Genomic DNA, 23540 nt, shown 5'->3' with positions numbered 1-23540 from the left:
ACACAGCTTTTCCATGGCTGTGCATATCTGAAGTCCCCACGATCTCAATCAACACACCCAATAAGTGTATTTCATGGCTACAGTACAAAATACAGAGGAGGGCACCTCTGCCTGGAGCAGCTGGCAACCTACGCAGACTGTACAGACACAGACCACTTCCAGAGTGGCTAACTTTAGTCATTAAAACCAACAAATGAGTCCACACAGATTTTCAGGCTCCTACTTTAGTCAATAATGGCAAGAGGAACCGCCAGAAAGGGATTTGTCCTAATCCATAGCACAAACTAAGAGACAGAAAATGGAGGAGCTTGTTTTTTCCTATTGTCTGCAGAGGAAAAGTGGATAATAAGGTATAACAAGCTTGTTAAACAGCTGAGATGAATTTAGACCTCAATTTTGTGCATTCTTACCCATCCTCTTGCAACTATGACTGGTCTTTAGAGGAGGCCCTGTACAGGCTTTGTCTCTGAGAAGCTGCTGGGACAGCTGAAAACACCCGGATAGCTAGGCAGCAGGTGAAAAGTGAGGACTGCCCAGCGCTAAAATTCACTCCCTAGTTCTCTCTCAGTTAGCCAGGTGGATCTACCTATTAACATGTCTTTCAGCAATGGACTGCTTTGTTAATGTTGATTCTGGAAATTAGTGGGAATTATGTTCTTTCTCTTCAGTAAGTGTTTTTTGTTGTGTGTGTGTGTGCTCATGCTTTGAATAGGCAGTGAGTGGGTGGCAGGTAAATAAGTGGTTCAAGCTTGACGTGCAGGAGAACAGCAAAAAGAGTTCAAAAAGAGCTGTGATACAGAAAAACTTGTCATACTGAATGTGTCCATCATGACAAAGGGACTTGGATTTACACAGAGGAAGATGAAAAGACTGTTGTGGCAGAAAATGTATTGAAGTCACAAGCACAGCACAGAGTGAGTCAGATTGTCTGAGTCAGGAGGGATCTGGTACTACAGGACCCAGATGTACTCAGGAAGAATCAAATTATTCAGCATCTCTCTATGGCTTTCTGCATCTTATTACGGTATTGATACTTCTCTCCTTGTGGTGTATGTGTTTCTTGGGAGAGCTCAACTCGCTTGATTATCTGACACAATAGACACTTAACTTGTTTCCCTGACATGACTTACCAGTATTACTTTTCAGCACACATCCATTTGGCTTCAGATCTACACCCTGGGATTTGGGCAAAGATTTTTCTCCATTTGAAAAAAATACATCCATATCATAATGTCTGCATAGTGCCTGGGTGTGTATTAGAAACAAATACATTCTGATGTGACAGAAGGAATCACAGCAACAAGTCTTTAAATATGTTAAGACAGAGATAAACCTTATTATTTGAGGTGGTATAAAGTTACCAATTTGTTATAGAACTGAATCCGTCAATGAAAATGATAAATGTGACCCTTGGAATTTATATAGTATGTAACATATATACAGTCATATATATATATATATAGCATATATGAAGGAAATGTTAAGAGAATCCTCTTTTCTGAACATTTTTTTTCTGTAAGGGTTGATGTAGAGGTAACCTTGCTATAAAGATAAAATTTATTTCAAAAGTTTTCATCCCATTGAAAAAGTAGATATGCTCCATTTCTCCCAGAAATTCAGTGATATGTTAGTTTGTACTCTATGAAATAGCTTGTCCGGAGCTATTTACATAATAATAATAATAAAATTTAAGAAACTGGATATTACACAGCATTTTTTCCTCTTCTAATTTTAGAAAAGGCTTGTTTAAACTATCTAGGCTTGTTTAAATTTTCTTGGCTCCAGTAAAAGTATCATAGCTCATAAAAAAAGCTCATAAGGGTGACTCTTTGGCAGAAACACTTGTCAAGAGTTTCCACTCACTTCTGCCTTCGCTGCTGTTCCGATTGCTTTCTAAGTTGGATTACAGCCATCACCTGTCTTTGTGTCACATTGAGAATCAACATTATTTGACCTGGAATTTAAAAACCCCATCTTTATGAAGAAGGATGTGCATGAATTGGAACATTAATATGCTGGCAGATTATGTTCTCTTCTTGCTCTTTTTCCTATTAGACTATCCCCAGGAGTCGTATCTTGGTTTAGTTAAATGCAGCAAGAGATGGTACTGTTCTTTTGAATGTCTCCCACTGCAAGGTTAAAGTGAGAAAGAAAACTTTCATCACTGTTGTGTCTACAAAGATACGTCCCAGAGGGATAATTTTGTATAGTTTTCAAATAACCTAATAGGCCTTAGACATGCAAAGCAAACTGAATCAACTTATTAAAAAGCTTGTTTCAAATTGTGATGTACATCTCAAAAACATTCTTGTGCTTTGCAGCCCACTCAGCAGTGAGATGATCCCAGGCAAAACTGCAAAGTAAGATAACCCATCCATGCCCTCTACAGCTGAGGAGCAGAACAAGTAACAGTCTGCATACAGTGAGAACAACTCTCCTCTGCAGGATTGACGTGTGGGTTAGGTGACCTGAGTACCCCTATGACCTGGTGATTTTTGATTCAGTGGCCTTACTAGATCAGTTCTTCACCACCAGGATTTAGATCCATTTGCCAGTTTAGGAGCCCTATTCCCCTCACTGAAACTGAAGATGGACTGTGAGGCTCAGGAGCTTCCCACTCAGACAGCTGCAAATAGGCAATAGAATTAATGTTGTGCCCTCTTTATTTCAGATGCACAAAAATGTTATTTGGACATTTCCTTATACCATGGCCACTGAGGCCACAGCTGCTGCAGCACATTTCTCTATTCTTCCCCAGTGCTAGTTTTACAGTGGCTGTACAAATCCGGCTTAGTCAACCTCTCTTTTCTGGGAGACCAGTTTAGCATCCAGACTGATACATATTTTGCTTAGCCAAGACACCTTCATTATCTGCTCATTTGCAAGCTCTGATCCACAATTAGATCTGAGCTGACCCAGAACTCTATTGATTTGCTCTGCTCATACTAAATGTTAAACATATCTCATCTCAATGAATATCTGAATGTATTCTGCAATACCTTTAATAAAATGAATTTCTTCATCAAAGAGAAATGACTCAAGTCTGAGTCAAGTTGTTCTCTCAGTACAGCAAGCTGTATTTAAATGGGTAGCAATATTAACTTTGAAATAGCATCTGAACTACATTAGGTAAGGACAACGGAATTAGAAAGTCTGATGTTTTATTTTTCAATTCTATTTAAAGATCAATGGCTAAAGGTTAATGTTGCTTCAAACAAGGAAAGCTTACTGATGTCTGGCAGGATAAAGGAGCGACATAAAATGGAGGAGAAGACCCAACAACCTTGAAACAATAACCTGTTAGGAAGATTAACACTGGAGATTGGAAGTGAAAAAAGACAAAATGAACTTTAGACAAGGAAATTAGTAGAATACACCAAATGAACAACATACATAAAGGTAAAGATGAAGAAGGAAGACAAAGAAAGGAAGCAATAGGTAACCTGTAAATAAATAGGATCACCATCTAGCTTTACTTTAATGTGCACTTGTCTGTCTTTCCAAGCATTTCTCTGTGTGGAAGCTGTTGCTACTGAATTTTGAGGAATGGCTCTTCAGCATTGCTATTTCTAAGCTAACACTGTGTATAAACCTGATTAGTCTCACATAGTTATTCATTATTCTGTCTTCTGCTGTTTGAAATGATTCAACCATCCCAGAAGAGAAAGGAAATAGTACCCATTGTCCAGATTAATGAGGTGTCTGGGAGCCTATGTCTCTCTGGTACTCATGAGACTTTGAACCTTAAAGGCTGTTCAGAGCCTTGGTTCCTAGCCTTATGTTGCCAGTAAGCAGAAGAGAAATACTATAACATGTTTTCCCTATACTGAGAATATCCTACTTGAATACCTACCTTGCCAATTCTCTGGAGGATATAATGCATGATGAGTTAATATTGGATAGGTTGCTAGCACTAATAAATGGCATATATAAAACACTCAGGACTTTTTCTCAAGGCATAAGAGTTGCAAAGTTAGAACTGAAGGTTTCCAGGCTCCACAGTCCAAGCTTCTTTGGTTGCCCTTGCATTACCACAGTGTTGATCAGTAAGCCTCCAAAAACTTCGGTGTGTCCTGTAGCTGCCAAACCCTACAGCACTACTGTAGTGGCTCTTCATTTCGTCAGAAGATGCTATGCTTGTTTTCCTTTGGTTGACTATCACCATAGTTCGAAATGCATTGTCTTACACAACACACATTTGGATTGAAGTCTCAGAACTGATATGAAGGTGATTAACATGGAACTGAAAGGGAACATGCAGGTAGTACTTTGTGTGATTCTTATATTTGCTAATGGTTTTACTGGCTCACTAGAAAAGTGAAGGTGACTGGTCAGGCTGACACTATTGTATGTACCTCCAGTGGAAAACCAGAGACTTTGGTCATAGTTATAAAGGTACAAGGTCTAAATGACACCTTATAGATAGAAAAGATGATTATCTACTGTTACTGGCTTGGTGGAATAAAGTTCAAACCAGAATACAGGGCATCTCTGGTCCCTTTGGAGAAACATTTATTCACAGACCTAAATGAGCCTTCCTATGAAGGGTGAGCTGCTCCCACTGCCTCTAAAGAGGTGCTTTTCAGTTCAAGGGTACAGGCCATAATTTTGTCTTCAAGATGTGAGAATCAAGGCATATGCATTTTGCCAGCGATTCTTTCAAAAGCAGTCTACAATGCAATGCAGATGGTGCTTCACAGTGACAGAAAAACTGTGCTCAGTGGGGAAAAAGCTCATCTTCCTGAGCATATCTACCCTTGCACTGCTATAAAATTTCCCTGAAGATCTTCAAGTGCTTTATAGGTATGAATAGCTCAGCCCTGCAAAGCAAGATGGTTCCTCTCTCCCAAAGGAAGTACAAAGTTCTACAAAAATTGTAGTGTTTTAAACTTTTTAGCATTTGGCCCTGTGCTGTATCAACAACCCACTGGAGGAAGATCAGGAGGCATTATTATGTCTTTCCAAAAGAAATGCTGTCTTCCCTTCCACCCTTTTGGGAGCATTATGTAGATTCTGCTTGAGAGACGTCATGTCTTTCTCTGACAACAACTGCAATAATGTCAAGAGCCCTGGAGTATTTTAAAGCCCATTTGAGTCTGCTGTATGGTATTTTGAAAATTTCTAGATTGCTACCATATTTTGTACATATTAACTTGAAGACTTTTCCTTCAGATGTTATACATATTTATAGTGAAGCGGGTGCTTTTTCTAACTACCTGCTCTTGACATTTTAAAAATACAGGCTATGGAAGGTGTTTTCTTACTGTATCTTCCATTAAAGAAAAGGGTGAAAAATAGGAAAAGATGTAGTTTCTGTGCAACAGTCATGCTGTTGTAAGAAAAGAAGCTGATTTATTGCTCTGCTGGAGCTAGACTTCTGCGATCTCAAGTCAACTGTAAGATGAAAAGTGGGCCCAAAAGATCAGGCTTAAAATTAAGTATGTTCTTTAATAAAAACAGTTCATTTGACTAGCGCTGTATTTCACTGTAAAGTATTTTACTTTGAGCATGTTAAAGTACACGCACAGCATCAAATAGAAAGTGCCCAAATTTGAATCACAAAAAGCTAAGTGTCATGGAAACATGTGAAAACACCTCCTGAGGAGCAGAATGAGAAAAAAAAGAACAGACAGCCAAACCTGAAGAACTGAACAGCTGAATGCACTTTTGAAAACAGGTTATTTTCTGACAGTGCATACAGTAATTCTGTGAATAGCTGTTTACCCAGTTACCTGGGCAAAAAAAAAAAAAATTGTTTTTGCTTTTCCCCTTTAATTTCAAAGATTTGCTGCTGAGTTCAGATGTGCTTTAATCTGTGATGGAACACTCAAAGAAACAAAGCCACCTCAAAGCAGCTCAGCCAAATGAATCTGCAGTGTCACAGAAGAGCAGTAGAGCCTCATTTCCCTTTCCTACTCTTGATGGAGAGGGGTCTCCAGGTGTGGAGCATGTTCTACAGCACATCAGAGCTCCTTCCATTTCTCCCTTCAAGAGGACTATGAGAGTTTACTGGGCACTGCCCCTTTCTGGTGATAATATCAACCTCACACCTCAGTGAATACAAGTCCAATTGCAGATGTTGCTGCATGTCTGTGTGAATCTTGAGCAGTAGGGTATCAAACACTGTTAACATTTAATCTTTTTCCAATGCAATAAAAGACATTTGCTCCTACCTGCTTCATCTTTGTCTCCTGTTCTCTTGGCAAGCCTTCCTGGCAGCAAGGGAGCTCTCTGTTCCTGATCCAATCCTTGGACAATTCATGGTGAACTAGTTGGTCTTGACCCTTGTGACTCCATCTTAAGCTGATAAAGAGATGTATAGAAGTTAAAATAATGAAATTCTTGGTAAGATTCAACCTTAGTTATAAGCTTGTGGTTAAAGAGCCTTGGGTGCCATGGTTTAGTGTGAGGTGTCCCTGCCCATGGCAGGGGGGATGGAACTTGATGATCTTAGGGTCCTTTCCAACCCTAACAATCCTATGATGACGATTCTACAATGACAATTCGATGATTCTAAGACAACTTTCTTTTGGAAAATGATGTTTTGATAAAAACAAGGGGGAGTTGTGCCTCAGATGCTACTGGTTTTGATGAAATTAGTCCCATTCAGAAAAATACTGAAAGCAAAATGTGACCTGCTTTGGAAATATCAAAATAAAGGTTTTAATATAAAAATATTGCCGTGCCTTTTCATGTATATTAGTTTGAACATTTTTGTATTATTTTCAGGTCTGTCATAAATTTTACTTCATAGGCTTTGTAAAGAACATGTCAAGTTACAGTGTAAAATACAGCCAGATATAGCACATTTACATGTTTTCTAACCCTTTAAAATATGTTTTAAGTGCAGTAACTGGTAAACAGAGATTGAACTGGAAAAATAACACTAGTTTTTCAGAGTGTTCCTCATTTAATCAAGACAAGAGCAGCACTCCAAGTACTACCCAGCAATAGCTGTTTTGAATAGCCCAGTGTTAACTTGGAATAATCTATATATATTAAAGTTACAATTCTATAAACACTCTTGGGATTTTAGGCATTTTTCACTCAGCGAAAGATCTCAGAATTTCACCTGTTTTTCCTAATTCAGAAAGAAAACAAGTCTTCAAGCATTAGTGTTCCCAGTGAATCCAGAATTCTGACAGACTCTAATAACCATCGATTTTTTCTCTGATCGGTTATGTGCATACCCGATGCCTGAGAAGTTCCGCAGTCACCTTAGCAAATACAAGCCGGAGATTTTAGCGATGGCATTTACCTACAGATCAGACGAGCTTTTAAGAAGTGCATCATCAGACACTTCATTTTCATGCAAAACAGACAAGCTGTGTGGCCTCAATTACAGACATAAGAGAGGACAGGAAAGGCAGGGCTCGATTCAGAGATAAGCTTTTAAGCTGTTAACAAGACAAATTTGGGGCATTTTGCACTTTTGTGTGTGTGTGTGTAGTGTTTCTAAATAAAAAGGTAGCTATGGATATATATATATATATATATATATATATATATATATATATGGAGATTTTTCCCTTTCATGTGGTTTATTCTACTTCTAAACATAAGTCTTTAAATAAATGAATAAACATATTGATAACCTGACCACTACAACAAGCTCTATTAGCCTACATTTAAAAACAAGTGTCAGAAGCTTATGCTACCTTTTTTTGTTTTTCTAAAGCTTTTGAATTACTTTAAAAAAAAAAGTCAAGCTATTGCTGGTGTTTGAAAGCAAATCAGTGCTTTTTACTCCCTGCATTTCCATTGCATTTTTTAAGTGTGTGAGAAGACATGAAGTTTTCTGGGGATTTATCAGCCTAGCTTTTGTTAAATATAAGTAATCAGTTCTAAGGATTTGAGAAACAGCATTTTAAGCACAGAGTTCATCATACCTACTGCTCAAGATTGCAGTCTTAAACCGATTCAGTGCAGGAAAAAAAAGGCACTACTCACACTGCTTGAAGGCAGGTAAATACAAATACTTTACCTTAATGGAATTTTCCAGCTCAGTGATATCCTGGCCGAACATTCTGGAATAATTCTGCAGCTTCGTATAGGTAATAACTGGGGAGAGTATATCATCATATCTCAAAGCAGTGAGCAGAAGGGAAAGGATGCAGGATGCATTAGGCATAATAAAATAATTTATTCAACCGGTAGATTTTTTCAATAGGAAGAGAACCATTATCAGAAAATGTCAAGTTGTTGAATTCAAAACCTTTCATGTGAATGCACCCATTTTGAACACTTATTAGGCAAAGACTTCTCTTTTTTGGGGTGGGTGGCTAAAGAGCGGTTTGAAGGACTTTGTTCCTTGCCAAGAAAATTCAATAGCCCAGTGCTCTGCGTATTACACCAGCATGTGTATCATCAGGTTCAACTCTCCACTCCTACAGATTGTTAAATTAATTCCAAAGTAACCAAAAGCCTGGCACCTAAACTCTTGTCTGTAATGAACAGAATCTGATGTCTGATCTGGAGCTGTCAGAGCAGAGGTTTGAGGCCGACCTGGACTAACTATCAGACTGAGTGAGACCCTACCACTGGGATAGTACTCACCTATGCTCAGGTACCATACATTTAGTCTTTATTTTAACTAAAAAATTACCCTAAAATATTAATATTGTAAAGAAGCAATTTCTCAAGATCTGAAATGTATTTCAGAAGGTAGCTAAAATTCAGTGAAATTCTGTGAGGATATGTACACATCAAGCATAAGAAACACAGAAAAGAGAGAGAGTTCTGAAATCTTCCCAAAGAATAAGCAAAAAATATCTTTCCCTCTTTTCTTCTCCCTTATATGAAAAGTGAAGGCCATTAATAATGACAAATTAAATATAAAAAAAAAATCTGTGACTTGCCTAGGGCTGGAAAATGGGTCAGTAATTCAACTTCTGTAAGAATGCACTGTTCATGGTTCCCAGCTGCCTCTTTGCAGATTGTGTTATTTGTTTCCCTTACAGCCTGAAAATAGCCTAAAGTACAAAAAGGAACTTCTGAGAACCACATGTGATTACATAATGACAAAAATGGGATTGTTTGGAATAATTTTGAAATTACTGAGCTACAGATAAAAATTATCATCTCCTAATTTTGTTGATGAGAGTGTGATAGTTCAGAAATACACCTTCAGCAATAAAAAGGGAAAATCTAAACATTTTTGCAAAGTTAAATTAGGCAGTTTAAAGCAAATAAAAAGCAGTGACATCTAATTTACACCTGATTTACATAGAAAACCCCCAAACTGTTACCTGCATTAATTTCTTTTTTGTACATTTAGAAATATGTTCTACTAATTTTACTTGGAAATCTAACTGAAGTAATGAAATACTGCACTAATACCTGGTATCTACATACTTCTAAGAACAGCTGCTCCCATTTTTAAAACCAATTGTAATCACAGCTTGAATGCAACAGGAAAGTAAAAATGCCAGTTCATGATCATATCCTTGCATATATTTCAAGATGCTAATGTCAAAGTCAGGCTCATATTAAACACCCCCCTTGGACCAGATCTTTTTAATATATAGTTCAGGATGCAGATTTCTAAAAGGAGAAAGAAATCTAACAAATGAAGCCCAGCAGAATGAAAGTGATGACCAAACTTCTTCAGACATGACTCGAACTTTTCTTTTGCCTCTAACTGTATTCAGGAACTGATTACTCCTCTTTTCCTCTGAGCTCTATGACAAGTACCTTGTCATTAATGAACCTATTTACCTCCTTATTATAGCAAACCCAAAAAACAAACTGAAATGCGTTCATGAAAATAAAAAAAAAAAAAGAAGAAAGAAAAATAATCACAAATTACTTCATTATGTTTTTAAAATGTGAGCCACAGAACTGTGCATGCAAAAGAGAGACTCACCAAAATTAAGAGTGCTGCATAGAATATTAATAAGCATCCTGTTACAGAGATGCACTTAGGACCAATAAGCCTGTAAGAACAGGAAAAAAAGAATGGTGGAAGTCAACAGAGATAATAATTTGAAAAGAGTCCTGGCTAAACTACCTAAACTAAAGCATCAGAAGATAAACTTCTGATAGAAGAGGAAGAGGTAATCAGTTAGGAACAAGGATTAAAATCTCAGCTTTATGGTACTTGAAGCAGGCAATATTAATCTGCTATGAAAGCTAGTCATATACAGAGATATGGCAAAAGACACTCTTGCTTTTGTAGCCATGTTCTGATGAGGACAGTAATTGGGATTTTCACTAGCCACAGGTAAGTGAAAATATTACGAGAAACTGCCCTCCTAATGGAGTCATAGATCTGCAAAAAGAATATTATAGCATCTTCCTTCTACACTTCCATGCACCTTGAGCATCATTTGGCTCCCTAAGTGAACATACCAACTCTTCCCTGTTCATGTCTTGCTTTCCTTTTTCCTGCACTTTCCTTCTCTGGACCAAACCAGAAACTCCACTAAGGTCGTACCAACATAACATACATCCATACTTGTGTCTCAGTGCAGGATACCCAACATCATGACAAGATAGGGAGGAAATGTATGGAAAGCTTTTTCTCCCTGCACTTCAGGGAGACAAGGAAGAATGAGTTTCACCTGTACTGCTGTAAATCCTTTGCCAGCATTTCAGATGCTGAAATCTGCAGCAGTGAAGTGTCTCACCACTCTGAAGTTAGTCATTTCTATGTAACATCTTCCTGAATGCATGCTTGACATATTCACAGCCTTTCTGACTCATGTGTTGCTAGGAATCAAATAGCACTTGCCATACAAAGCGTGTTAAGTCTATTTGCGATACCAACATTGATAACCATCTCCCATTCACCTCACCAGAAAAATGTGTGTGTTTAAGCATGCTATAAACCCAAGCAGATTAGGACTAAAAAATTATGTATTAGGTTGACACCAAGAAAGCAAAGTTTAATGACTAAAGATGCTGACCCATCATTGTTAAAACAGAATATTCCAACCCTACTACCCTCAGAGTTGACCTCCTCACCTTCTGAGCATTCGTCTCTCACTTGTTTTGTGCCTATGTCTACTATGATTTAATACCTTTCACAGAAGAATACATGCAGCATTTATCATCGACATGTCTTAGAGATGCAGATCAGCATGCCCAGGGCAGAAGTAAGTAGTTTGTTTACTACTTAGTAGCAAAGTGGCTGAATTCTTAAAAGCGCACTCATTATGTAAACACAAGCAGCAAAGAGAAACAACCTATTCAAAACTCCACATTGTCTACAAGTACAATGCAATATCTACAATAACCTTCTGCAATGGTAGAGAAACAGAGGTAATTAATGCCTTCAAATTCCAGTTAGAAACAGTACCTATTGCCTTCCATTCCTGACCCTAATACCAGAAGGCCATATCCAAGCAGATAGAGTGGCAAGTGCTGGTACAGTTTCCCAGGAAAGGTGATGGAATTGTGATATGGAAGTTCTGAAGAGGCAAAACAAATGTCTGTAGCAGCAAAATGCCAACTGATCCCGAGTCCACACTGGCTAATTGATTCCTCAGCTTTTTCTGGGGAAAAATGTAAATCATGCAACACATATAGAGATGAGGAAATAAAAGAACTTTCTTGGAAATTAAATCTTGATAAGCATTTTACCTGTAATATCTATTGGTTTCTTACTGCAGAAAATACTCTTATGAACAGTGCTTCAATTTCATATAATCCCATAAATAAGGACCATTATAGTTCTGTGACTTTCTCCCTCTGGTGGAGAAAATGAGATAAACAACTGATGATATTTCAATCAGAAGACAAACTTTCTATAGCTTGGAAAATCCCACTGCTCAGACACAAGTTTCTCTGAATAAGCTACCTACAGTGAAGCCGTACGCTTCATAACTCTGGGGCAGAGAGATCTACAGCCTCTGCGCAAGCAAACATTGCAATGATTTGTTTTCCTAACCGTCTCCAAGAATGTAGGTCTTACTTTCCCACCCTAATCGACACTAAAAAGAGAATGTCTTTCTTCCCAGGAGAGGAAGAAACAAAGGAACCTCTTTCAAGTTTTCTTTACTTTTGTTCTAACAAAGTGATATTTTACTTAGGTTTTGGGGCACAATTTCGATTTTACCACCTTAAGGCTATTTGAACTGCAAGAAGGAGCAATGCTTGAACTGATGATAATATGAAGAGGGTAGCACAAAGGCTACTCCTGGGAGTCCAGTTAGCACTAGGAACTACCTGCTTTTTCAGGGCCATCTTCTTTTACATGTAGCAAGGGTGTCTGCTACCCTTCATAGGATGTGTTTCGAAGTTGTCAATTGCTTGGCAGGATGCATAGCTGCTATTTGGGCCATTTAGCCTACAGCTCATCATCCAGTATTTCAAAATGGGCCCATTTTGCGGAAGGCATTTGTGAAATAGAACATTTGTGCAATCAGAAGGAAATGGGGCTCATTTCAAACATCCTGATGATTCTTAGTGCAGCATTCACCAGCAGAGTACGAGAGCAACTCAGCCACTGAGGCCAGTAGGCAGGTAAGTAGATTTTCCTAGTGAGGTATATCAGAGAACATAATATAGCATCTCAGATGCCCTTGGCTACCTGCGTTTATGTGCATATGCCCATATGTTGATGTTTCACAGGAATAGAAGTTTTAATGCACATGCATGGATTGAGCAACCTTGCAGCACATGCTGCTGACAACGGCTTTGCGTTCTGGTGGTTCTCCTACCAAGTAAGGAGCAGGGGTTATATTAAATATAGTCATTATCATTTAACACCCCCCCCCCAACTGTGTCTAATTATAGAGGCAATAAAGGGGGAAAACAACAAAACATTAAATATTACAGTCTGGTAAGAAAAGTATTTAGCAATTTTTGGAACTGGCATCAGAAAAGACAGATAATAAGGATGTTAATTACACACTTTTGCCCTCTTTGAATATTCTGTCTAGGTAATCAACTTTCTACATTCATAACGTCTTTGGGAAAGAATTTTAGCCCTTTGAATAAATACTGTGAGAAAAACACCATAAACAAGCTCCCAGAATAATTATTGGTTTCCACAGAGGGCCAGATCACGTGGAAATGTCATAAAATGAGATGAAGACAGAGCCTGAACCCTTACACGTAGATAATTCTCCCAAACTGACTCTCTGTGCCATCAAACAATAACTTCAGATGCTGTTTAAGTACAACAGTATTGATCTGGCCAGTGCTAATCCACTCAAATTCCTTCTTCAATTTTATATTTCTTGACAGCTTAGCAGCTCCAACTCATTTCTCAGCAAGGGAGGCTCAGCAAATGACTCTTTTATTGCAGCAAGGTAAAAGATACCGAATTATTCACTGATTAGTTTATCTATCTGAAGCCAGCACTGCTGTGCTGGTCACAGTGTGCCTGTGAAGCTGTCCTGTCACCTCTATCTCCCTTTTCACATGCATCTTCCCCAGTTACAGGCTAATGGGCCAGTTCCTTCCATGACAGGTCTCTGCGGGATGATTCCATAGTTCACCTGTAAACCCTGTGATTGGTGTGTACCTTAATGTAAAAGGAAGGTGCAGACAGTTGGGTCCAAGGTTCGCCCACCCCTTCCCAGCTGAGTGGGCACAGGGAAGCCTTACATGAAAATGTTTTCACACACTGCTGTGCGCAGAACAAAGAGAGCGTTGGGAGCAGGAGTTTCTCCTGCCAGCCTAAAACATAACCAGGAATTGCTACCAGAAATATTCTTTAAAACCTCCAGGGCTGAAGAAAGTCAAATACACCTTGACATTGTCTAAACCTTGACTTCCCTTAGTCAGACTTTTTCTTCTTTATATCCGAGCTAAATCTCTTTGGTATTGAGCCCCATATTTACAAACATGGTGCAGCGCAGATCACTGCCCACGTGAAAAAACCCAAAAACCTTTCCTTGAGCTGGAGGCTTATCAAACTTCCCGTATCACTTTCTTTTTTTGCAGAAGAAACAAATTAATTTCTTTCAGCTTTACATTGTAGTTTGTCCTCCCCAGACTCTATCGCTTTCATCGCCTTTAGCTGTTAATAACTCTTCTGTAATTATTGTAATTTAGAAACTGCTCCCTGGTAATCACCCCCTGATGTATTAATGAGGGTGGTTATATGCACTCTGAATTAAAATTCGAATAATATTTCAGAAGACCTTTTGTGGACAACACTATCAGACAAGAAAACAGTGTAATTTGAGTCATGGAAGTTTTCTAAATGCTTTGTGAATCTATTTTCTATCAAAATACTAACTATGGTATGGTAAGAATTTGGTATACCACACAGCTAAGTTAAGGGATTCTGAGCTAAACAGCAACACTTTCTGAAATAGAAAAGGTCTGGGAAAATAGTAGGTTTGATCTTGTGCTGAAATGATAATTTCACAAAGCAACTGATTTACCTTGAAATATCCAGATTGCTGAAAAGACTGGAAAATGTGGGCTTCAAAAAGAAAAAGAAGCAAAAACGTAATAGTTCTATTTATTGATCTGATCTAGCTACAACCACCATAACATTGGGGCTTAAGTATTCTCTCTCACTTGTTGGGGAATTCATTTGATAGGATAGCACACAAAGTAATTCAGTGCCAAGTGATCTGAATTCCCCCTTACCGAACTGATCAGAAGTTTGGGGGTTAGTCTTGTTATCATCTGATTTTTACTCCGATGGTTCTATTCACCTCATTAAAACACTACTGAAAATCCTGAGAAGTAATGAACTGTCTCTGCAGTCATAACAGAATGACAAGGATCCTTGTCCTTGGGGAGGTAATGAGCTATAGGTTTTTCAGAGCAGCTGTTTATTCCCATGGAAAACCCAAGAAGAAAGATCCTCTTGTAATAGCAGTGACAAATGTATATGATTCAGTAGGAAATTGTTGCTTGCACAGTAAATAGGTAATGCTGTCAAATTTCATTCTACTCAGATTGTGGGATGGAGTCGGCACAGAGGATGTACACCCTCCTGTTCATCCTTTCCCTGGGCAAAAAGTAGACATACCAGTGAGGATCTGACATTGTCCTTATTTTCATCTGTGATGCAAATGGACAAAGAATTTCTTTTAATCTCTGTATCCAAGCACTACAGTCCAGAAAAGCAAGAACTCTCTCAAGACCCCTGGGGTCCTGATAAAAGCATTGGCAAAGTTTTCTATTAGTTTACAAATAGTTACTTGTTTCCCAAAAGCCTGTTCAACTTCAGAATAAATAAATAAAACCCCCAAACAAATAAACAGAAAAAGACCCCAAAACAAAACCCTCAAAACCCCACATAAAAACTCACATAAATTTCAGGGAACACCACCAGCCATCTCTAGAGTTGAAAAGATTTGCAAATTCCTGCATAGGTCTGCTATCAAAATCTTTAGGCACCTATCAGATGTTAGACATCTGTCCTGGAGCTATACAGACTTAACCTGTAGTTATACTTTACTGACTTTAAAGTTATTAAGTTTCCCCAAGAACTGAAGTTCTCTGGAACAAATACCAGAAAAAAAAAAAAACCTATGCAGATGTTCCCTCTCTGTCTCCAGGTGAAAGTACAAATGTGCCTTTTTAAATAACTAATTTAGCTCAAATTTAAAACAAAATCCAAGCTTGGTGCTGGCAAAATCTACAGAAAGAGAAAGTCCAAGCAAGGATTCAACTCTAATGAGTAGAGCTGGGAGGGGTCTTGCAGGGGGCTATGGTCCAGTACACTGTCACACTATCAGCCACACCAGGGACTGACTGCATCTCTGTTGCTGGAATTACATCAGAGCAAGCCTTAGGCAAGAGAAAGGGAAATTAAGTGCCAATGAGCAGATTGCCCTGAATCGCTCTGGTTCAGATAGACTGTTAATCTGAACATCTGAGGCCTCCTAGGAGTGCACAGTGATTGCTTGAAGAAGGGGGAGAGAAAGCAAGATTGAGATGCTTGTGGAGCAGAAAAGAACATGGAAGGAACAAGTTTTAGGGTACCCTTTCCAGTCAGGAGGGCACTGTGTGAGTTAGAACGCATTGAACCAATTTTAAAAAAGGAAATTGTATTAAAAAAAAAAATAAAATTCCAGAGTTATTTTCAGATATATCTGTTAATTGTGTAACTACGCTAAGATGGGTATTTCCAGATGAAACAGTGCCCTACAGCCAACACAATGAGTCTGTTTATAGTGCAATAGCGTCTTCAGGAGATATTAGCTGGGCTGCTGCTGCGAAGTTCAGCCTTTTTTATCAGCAAATCATTTTCTCCCAGTAGCTTGCTGTTGTGCCAAATTGCAGTGCTGAATCTGAAGAAAATTCTCTACCAGCAGTACATGTATGAATCAGAAATTCAAGGCTACCAGTAATATCTTGGTCAATCAGTAGTACTTCTGACAGAACAAAACCCAGATAACAAAGCTATGGTGATTCAGATTTGGTGCAAAATGAGCACAGTTTCTTTTTCAAGTAAAACACATCCAGATTACCCATGCAATATAGGGCAGGTTATTGCCTGTATTGCTATTAAACATTGCTCAAATGTTTATGAATAAAGATGAACAAAGATGAATATCTACCATTAGAGGCAAATCATATGGTGTGTCTCACTGAAAGTGTAATTGCGTTAATCTGGCTACTCTTCTCACCGTTAGTGGACATGAAACCTGACAGACTAACAATTATCCAGGGATCACTGCTTTACAAGATAGCACAAGTATGATTTTGTTTGATTCAAACAAATACATATTTCTTTCTCACTGGATAAAAACCAAAAATGTTTTCTGTATCTTCTAATTTTAAAGATTCAGAAAACAAACAGTAGAAAATAAAAGCTAGACATTAGCTCAAACTCAAATCCAGTGGGAGCAGCTCTTCACATCAATAGTTCGACACAGAGGATGTTTTCTTCGCCCACTTCGATTTCTACATCTTCCTGAGACATTTCCACCCAACAGCTCCTCCCACAGCCTGTGAAATATTCCTTAATGAGGCTTTTTCAGTCTGACCTGCTAAAACCCTCCCATTTTCCATAGATTATTGCAACATTATTTATAGCTGGAGCAGGTGCTTTCAACAGCATCTCCCAGTTGAGCAGATGTCTCTTTCTTTGACTACATAGGCAAAAGCACTTTAAAAAAGAAACAAAAATCTCTTTAAAGTAATAATATACAGAGCAACTCAAGTTTTTCAGATCATCAAAATGAATGAAAGAATCTCGGTTTGCCACAAAATAGAGAAAAAAACCTCAAAGAAACAAACAACCAAAAAAACCCCACCACATAATCTTTTCCTTTCCAGAAAGAAATAAAACAAACTCTGGGGTAAAAGAGGTTGGCTTTTTGGCAGATCCAGTTCACTGATAGGAATCTGGTAATAACAGACCCATTCCTGAGTTCTAAGGCCACATCACACATCCTTTTCTCTTTCCCCACTTTCTTCTCACATCCATACAGAAGGTTTTTACTGCTTTTACAGAGCCTTCAGTCAGGCTGTTATTTTGTTCTCTTAAAGCTGAAAATTGAGGCTGTACAAGTGCTGCATCACAGCCATTTATGACCTGAACACAATCAGACTCTTACCCTACTCAGAAACCTTACAGGTTTGGTTAGTTTTTCTCCTTGTTTATTTGAGAAAAAGTGGATATTTGGCCTTAAAACTAACTTTTCCTAGCTCAGGTCTTTTTTAGCTAGGCAATATTAGCATGTGGTGACCACTCTATTGACAGCAAAGTAAACTCTTTCTTCATGTTTCGTAAAAGAAATATCTTCTTTTAAAATTTTCCCCAAAGGCTCAGAAGTTGTTGGTGGAGAAACATTTGTAATTTTAGTCCTACCTAAGAAAGTGAAAATTATTTGATGTCTTCTTAAGGCATAAACCCAAGACTGCAGCAGGGGTGTTCACAACTTCTCAGCAAACCTCCTACCTACACCTTAGGACTGTAAGTTAATTTCAGGTTACTGCGGAACATGAGACTATAGCTAGGAACAGGGATGCAGAAAGGGACAGAGGCTGGTGCCCAGGTTTTGTGCAGGAAAGCATTGAGTTTAGGTATTGCATTCAAGAAGCAGCTGAAATAAATCTCAGATTTCACAAAACCTGATTTAGCTGATTGCAGAGGGTGAGTGACCACTCCTGATAGCAAAACTGCTCCAGCCTGGCTCAACATAAGCAAGAAAAACTGTAAATAAATTCAACCCACAGAGGAGAAAGCAATTGCCTGGACTGGCTTTTTTTTACTCCTGCAACCTGGGTTATCTGTGTTTTCTGATTGTTTCTCACACTTCTTACTAAAATCTTTGATTCCTACCGTCTTCTTTTTGGACACTATTTACAAAGTAATAGAATGGGCACTAAAAAACTGTATTTCATGCAGTTGACTTTCTGGAAGGCTGAGAACAGCAAGGCTACTGTTCAATGGCAACACCAGGGAGCAGATGGTGACATCGATGCTAGTACCAAGAAGGATGAAGCTCTCAGTAACTGATGTCTGTGGAGATGAGCGATTTTATATATATATAAAAATCTTCATAGACAATCTGTTTCCTTTCTACACATTCATTTAGTTCTAGCCATTATCCAATCCCTTTTCCTGTAATCTCTTGAATCTTTTTGCCATTATAAAAATAAAGGTAATTTTTTTTATCTCATGTCTGTCATTCATATCTGCATGTACCTTGCTGGTGGAAGAAAACAAGCTAAAAGTACAGCACAAAGTATTTCAGTGACACTGTCATAAACAGCGTGCCAGGGGTTCCAATTTAGGAAGTCACATCTGCCCCAACACATTGTCAGAAACTGCTGCCCTGGTACAAGGTGCTGCAGATGTGAATATGTGCTAATCCCTGAGCTGCCACAAACCCTCTCCAGAGGTAGGTGGGAGCTGGCATTTCAGCCTGATAAGCCAAATGTGTGGATGTGACACACATCTGGCTCTGCCACCCCTCCCAGAAAGACTCTGGCAGAGGGAAATGTAGGGTGCTTGAGGTGGGAAAAGTTGTTATAAGGTGCCAGGGCTGAGCTGTCAGAGCCCTAATCCTGGTCTCAGTCTCATCACACCTCAGGAAATGAAACGATACATGAGACACTACCTGTAAGACAAGAGGGGACAGACAAACACCGCATTTTCCAATCAATTTGGAGTCAAGTCATACTTCCTTCAAGGGGAGGGAAGAACAGGCAAGTCCAATAACGGCAATTGCCTTTCAAGAAAAATGAAGACACTCATATTGAATTTTAGATCAACTCAGAAGTTTTCACTGGACTGGACCTCCTAATTAGGTCAAGTTTGAACAGAGGCACTGCTTTCAAACAAAAGACTTTAAAAAGCACAAGATGACAAAACCTCACAGCTGTTGATGTTGAGGCAAAACACTATGGTATTTGCCAGTGAAACGTATAGGTGTTCCACTCTGACCAGCAGACAGCAGGTAGAGCTGGCTTATGGCATCGGATGCATGGTGGTGCAAGGTACTCATTTAGGATGTTAAGCCACGAAGGAGATGCCTTCAGATCCTCATACCTCAGTGGCAAGAAACAATTGCAAATAAACAAGATCAAACTGTAAAGTATCTAAAGATTAGAAAGATTTTGTGATGCTAAGCAGTGAACCCGCAGGGCATCCCAAATACTCATAGTTTTCAACAGAGATCACAGATGTGCTTTCAGTGCCAGTAATGAGAAGAAACAGTAGGTTAAGGAGTGCAAGGATATTAAGAAATTATTTTTGATGTGTGAGTCAACAAAGCAAAGAGTATTAACCATGTATGACCCTTATGGGCTGACGCCAGGCTTCATCTCTGGGGAAAGAATAAGAAAGCACACAATTGCTGGTGCTGGCAGGGAAGCAAAGGAGAAAGAGCTGTAGCAGCAGCAGAGCTATAGGGGTCCCAAATGTATGAGCTACTGTGCATATACCTTCTCTGAGGGGAGCCTGAACAATCCTAGAGCATAAACAGCAACAGCTGTTTGTACCCTCATCGTGCTCCGGGTAACGGGGGAGGCCTTATCATTAAGAGAAATATTGAAGAGTATGTATATCAGTGTCCCACTTTTTTCCCTGAAGTTCCAAAGTTTTCAGTAGGCCACAGGGAATAAAACCCACAACAACCAAAACAACAGAATTCTGTTCAGTAGAAAGACATGTATTTTACAAAATCCTCCAAATATCTTGTAAAATTTTAAAGTGAAAAAAACCCCACTTCTGTAGCAAACAAAACCAGCACCAATGCTCATCAGTACTACCTAGCATTAACCAGTGAGCTTCCAAAGCAAAACCCTTTGAGAATCTAGAGAGAAGATAACACAGTTAAGAATTTAGTTCAAAGTACAAAAAACAATATTCAATTTTAATCATTAATGCTGTATCACGTATGAATATCAGGCAGGAATCCAGTCCAGAATAGCTGGATTCAGACTTTATTACCTAGACCATTATAGACCAAACTCGGCAGTTCTTAGCTATTTCCCCCAAGAAGCAATGCAGTATTCAGCACCACAGCTTAATCGCTACCTTGCCCACATTAAAGACAGGCCAAAGCCCATGAAATTAATTCATGTTACTTTTTCCACATTGCACCCACCACATATTCACAGTTGCTTCTTTAAATGTTTGCTTTGAAGAGTTAATTTTAAAGCTCCATGTCTCACTGCTGTCTGCTAATGCTTTCCCTTGGGCAATTCCCCCTTGTGCTACTCACCCGGTGCCTCGTTGAGCAGGACAGCAATTATCCAGTGTAGCTTGTCAAGTATAACCCACTCCAAAGGGGTAAAACCCACACAAGAGCGATGAGTTACCTGCAGGCTTCTTCAAGGAGCCACTGGCAGTGAGATCTTGAGAGGACAGATATGCCTTGGGTTCCATCTGGTGGCCAGAAAACCACTAGCCACAGACTCCGAAGTGTCCACTTGCACGGCCACAAGGACTCACACACAAGTGCAAGCAGCACAGATCACACTCTGGCCATGAAGCTCTGAGGAGCACTCAGGAGACAAAGAGAAGCACCTGCCCTGCAGCCTTTCTGGGATTAGCTGAGAGCTGGGAATTAGCAACACCTGAGTGGGCACCTAGCTGCACCTGTGGGTGGAGGTTGGGTTGCAGTTTTCTCCAGTCAATGCATGGTGCCCAGCTCCAAGAAAGAGAGGTCTGAGGGTCATTTGAATCTCCTCTGACTTTTAGGGCTTTTTTTATTGGTTGTACGGGGAAGAGAATCAGCCTTTGGAGGTTCCCACCCTCCTGCCATTGCATGGCTTACAAGCTTGGGGATCACTTTTTGCATACGGCTCAGCACCCCAACACAGTGATGCTCTGGGGCTGCAACAGAGATGTGCTCACTCCTGAGTGAGCTCATAACTTCTGCTGCCAAAATGGGTATGTGGGGGCTTTGATCTCTGAGAAATCACAGCACGTATTTGGGCAGAACAATAGCTGCTCTCAGAATGAACCAGTAAATCTTCCAGATGCAGCACTGGCCTCTCTGCTTGATGCTCGACCGTCAAATCATTCCCAGCAAGACAATTGGCCACAGTGATTGGCCCCAAGGAGGAACTGTGAGCTGTTTGTTAAGTTTTTGAAAAAGTATTAGTTTTTGTTAATACATTTGCACTTCCTGCCTAAAAGTAGAACCCCAGTGAATTATTGTTGTAGGGATATTCACCCTTAGGCAACTCTTGGCAACATACTTCTGCAAGAACTTTCTGTCAAAGAAAAACAACCACCAGATGTCATTGTAGTATAAATTGTTTAAAGAATCACTATTCAAAGAGCACAAAGCGAGCCCAGATTATTTCACTGGTTCTGCAGTACCCTTATGCAGAGCATCACTGGGGCCATATGTCCTGTTTCCCTTTACTCATAATGAGAGGAACTAGGAAACTGAATCAAGGTTATAGGCTGCATTTCACATAAAGTTAAAGTCAGAACAACTAGCCACATGCTGTTCAGTTCCAACTATTGTTTCTTCAGCAGTGTACTTCTTACTTTTCCTCATTTGTAACAGTTGCTCTATTAAACATTACCCCTGTGTAGAGACGTTTTGATTCCCAGCTTGATACTGCCCTGTTTTCAGCACTACTGTGACTCTTGGAAAAACATACGCTGGTGAAAATCAACGAATGACATGTATCATCAGTCACTTATCCAATAACAATATCTTGGACAAAAACTCATTTCTGCAAGTGAACGCTGATTTTCTTCTCCCCAGTCATTTTAAGATACGAGTGATACAACCCTTTTGCTATTGTCAGAGTCATTGCTCTGTGCTGGAAATAGCCATAAAAGTTTATCTACTGCCAATCATTTCTTCAACATCATCTGAACAGGCATACCAAAGACAGTCATTGCATAGAGTTTTATAAGTATGAATAAATCTGTATTCATAAAGTCTGTATGGCAGAGCAGTCTTTTTTATGACAGCACTCTTGCCCTAAAACCTGAAACAAGTTGCTGAAATCAACACAGCTGCTTCTTTTTATGTATTACATGCTACCCACCTGGCAATGATCCCTGCCATAAAACGCATGGTTCTTCGTGTCTCATTCTTCCCCCATGCATGAAAGGTGAAATGCTTCTCTTTGCACTCCTGAGCTTGAAGAAAGGGTTAGAGCTTTCATCATCTCCAGGGCTGCTCCTGCAACAACATGGGAAAGAAATCCATTGGACAGAGAGGACTAGGTAGCCTTTGGAGACTTGTGTGGTCACGGTGGCCTTCAGAGCTGCCTTGCAAAGGGCAACTCTGTTAGTTTCTCCATAGTCCTGCAAAACTTCTTTCTTCCTGCCTGGAATCTGGGAAGGGTAACCCTCAAAGGGAGCCTCGTGTTCACCCTCTACAGTGCCTACTTCAAGAAAACTCCCTGCAATGTTCCAGGGACTTAATTGGTGTAACATGACTAGAATACACAAAAGGGGTCCAGATACAACTCCTGCTCCATCTGCAATAAGGTGTCCTTCCCAGACAGCTCCAGATATTTATTGCAACCCTCCAGCCACATACCACAGAATCAGAGAATAGGGACACATACTAGATCTCCCTGCTTCAGGTCTGTGTGTGATACACTGACATAAAGCAGCCCTGAGTGGCTGATAGACTCCAGTCCATTTGGCTCACAGCTGTGCACCTGAGCTTATGCTGATGCCTGCTGACTCCAACCAGATGGACAGCTGAGATAGAAATCGGCTTTCTGCACATGGTACGCCACTGTTCACATCTCAGAGCTCCTCTGCCAAGACCTGTAGTGCTGCACTCTGTTCCTAGGCTATGGTTTCCCCAGTAACACAGAAACCTGTTTTATTGTATGAAGCAAATGAGCATACATAATTATAAGATACAAGTAGGGAGCATCTCTGCTTTGTAAGAGCTTTATTGGTTTTGCTGGCAATATTCCTGCTCCGAATGGGAGTTTAAATTGCTGACCAGCAGAGGTCCTTTCTAGCCATCATTTCTCTGGTTCTACTATTTTTCTGTTCCTCTCTTTGTTCAAGGAAGGCTAGAAATGTTATTTTACTGTTATTTACTGGGAGCCTAGAAAGGTTATTTTTGGTGAATGAGAATTCTAACTTTTAGAATTTTATGCACAGTATTTGGGATTCTTTTCCAGGTCAAAACCTCTTAAAAAGCAGATTGTCAGAGAGAGAAAATATCAGTATT

General features: G+C 39.5%; 1 long non-coding RNA gene across 3 annotated transcripts; it reads right to left on the bottom strand.

Moving 5' to 3' along the window:
* Window positions 1-1414: 1414 nt before the first annotated feature.
* Window positions 1415-20891, bottom strand: LOC136020058 (uncharacterized). 3 transcript variants are annotated; one of them, XR_010615178.1, is made up of 4 exons: window positions 20692-20891; window positions 8859-8972; window positions 6174-6303; window positions 1415-2129 (listed from the first exon to the last, which is right to left on the bottom strand). It is a non-coding gene; the product is annotated as an uncharacterized LOC136020058 (long non-coding RNA). The 3 variants fall into 3 exon arrangements; XR_010615179.1 differs by lacking the exon at window positions 20692-20891 and adding an exon at window positions 9866-9924; XR_010615177.1 differs by lacking the exon at window positions 8859-8972.
* Between the last annotated feature and the right edge of the window lie 2649 nt (window positions 20892-23540).

This window comes from Lathamus discolor, chromosome 10, assembly GCF_037157495.1.
Source record: "Lathamus discolor isolate bLatDis1 chromosome 10, bLatDis1.hap1, whole genome shotgun sequence".
Classification (NCBI taxonomy): Eukaryota; Metazoa; Chordata; class Aves; order Psittaciformes; family Psittacidae; genus Lathamus; species Lathamus discolor.
Note: the sequence above shows the minus strand (reverse complement) of the source record. Positions and strands in the feature narration are given on the sequence as shown.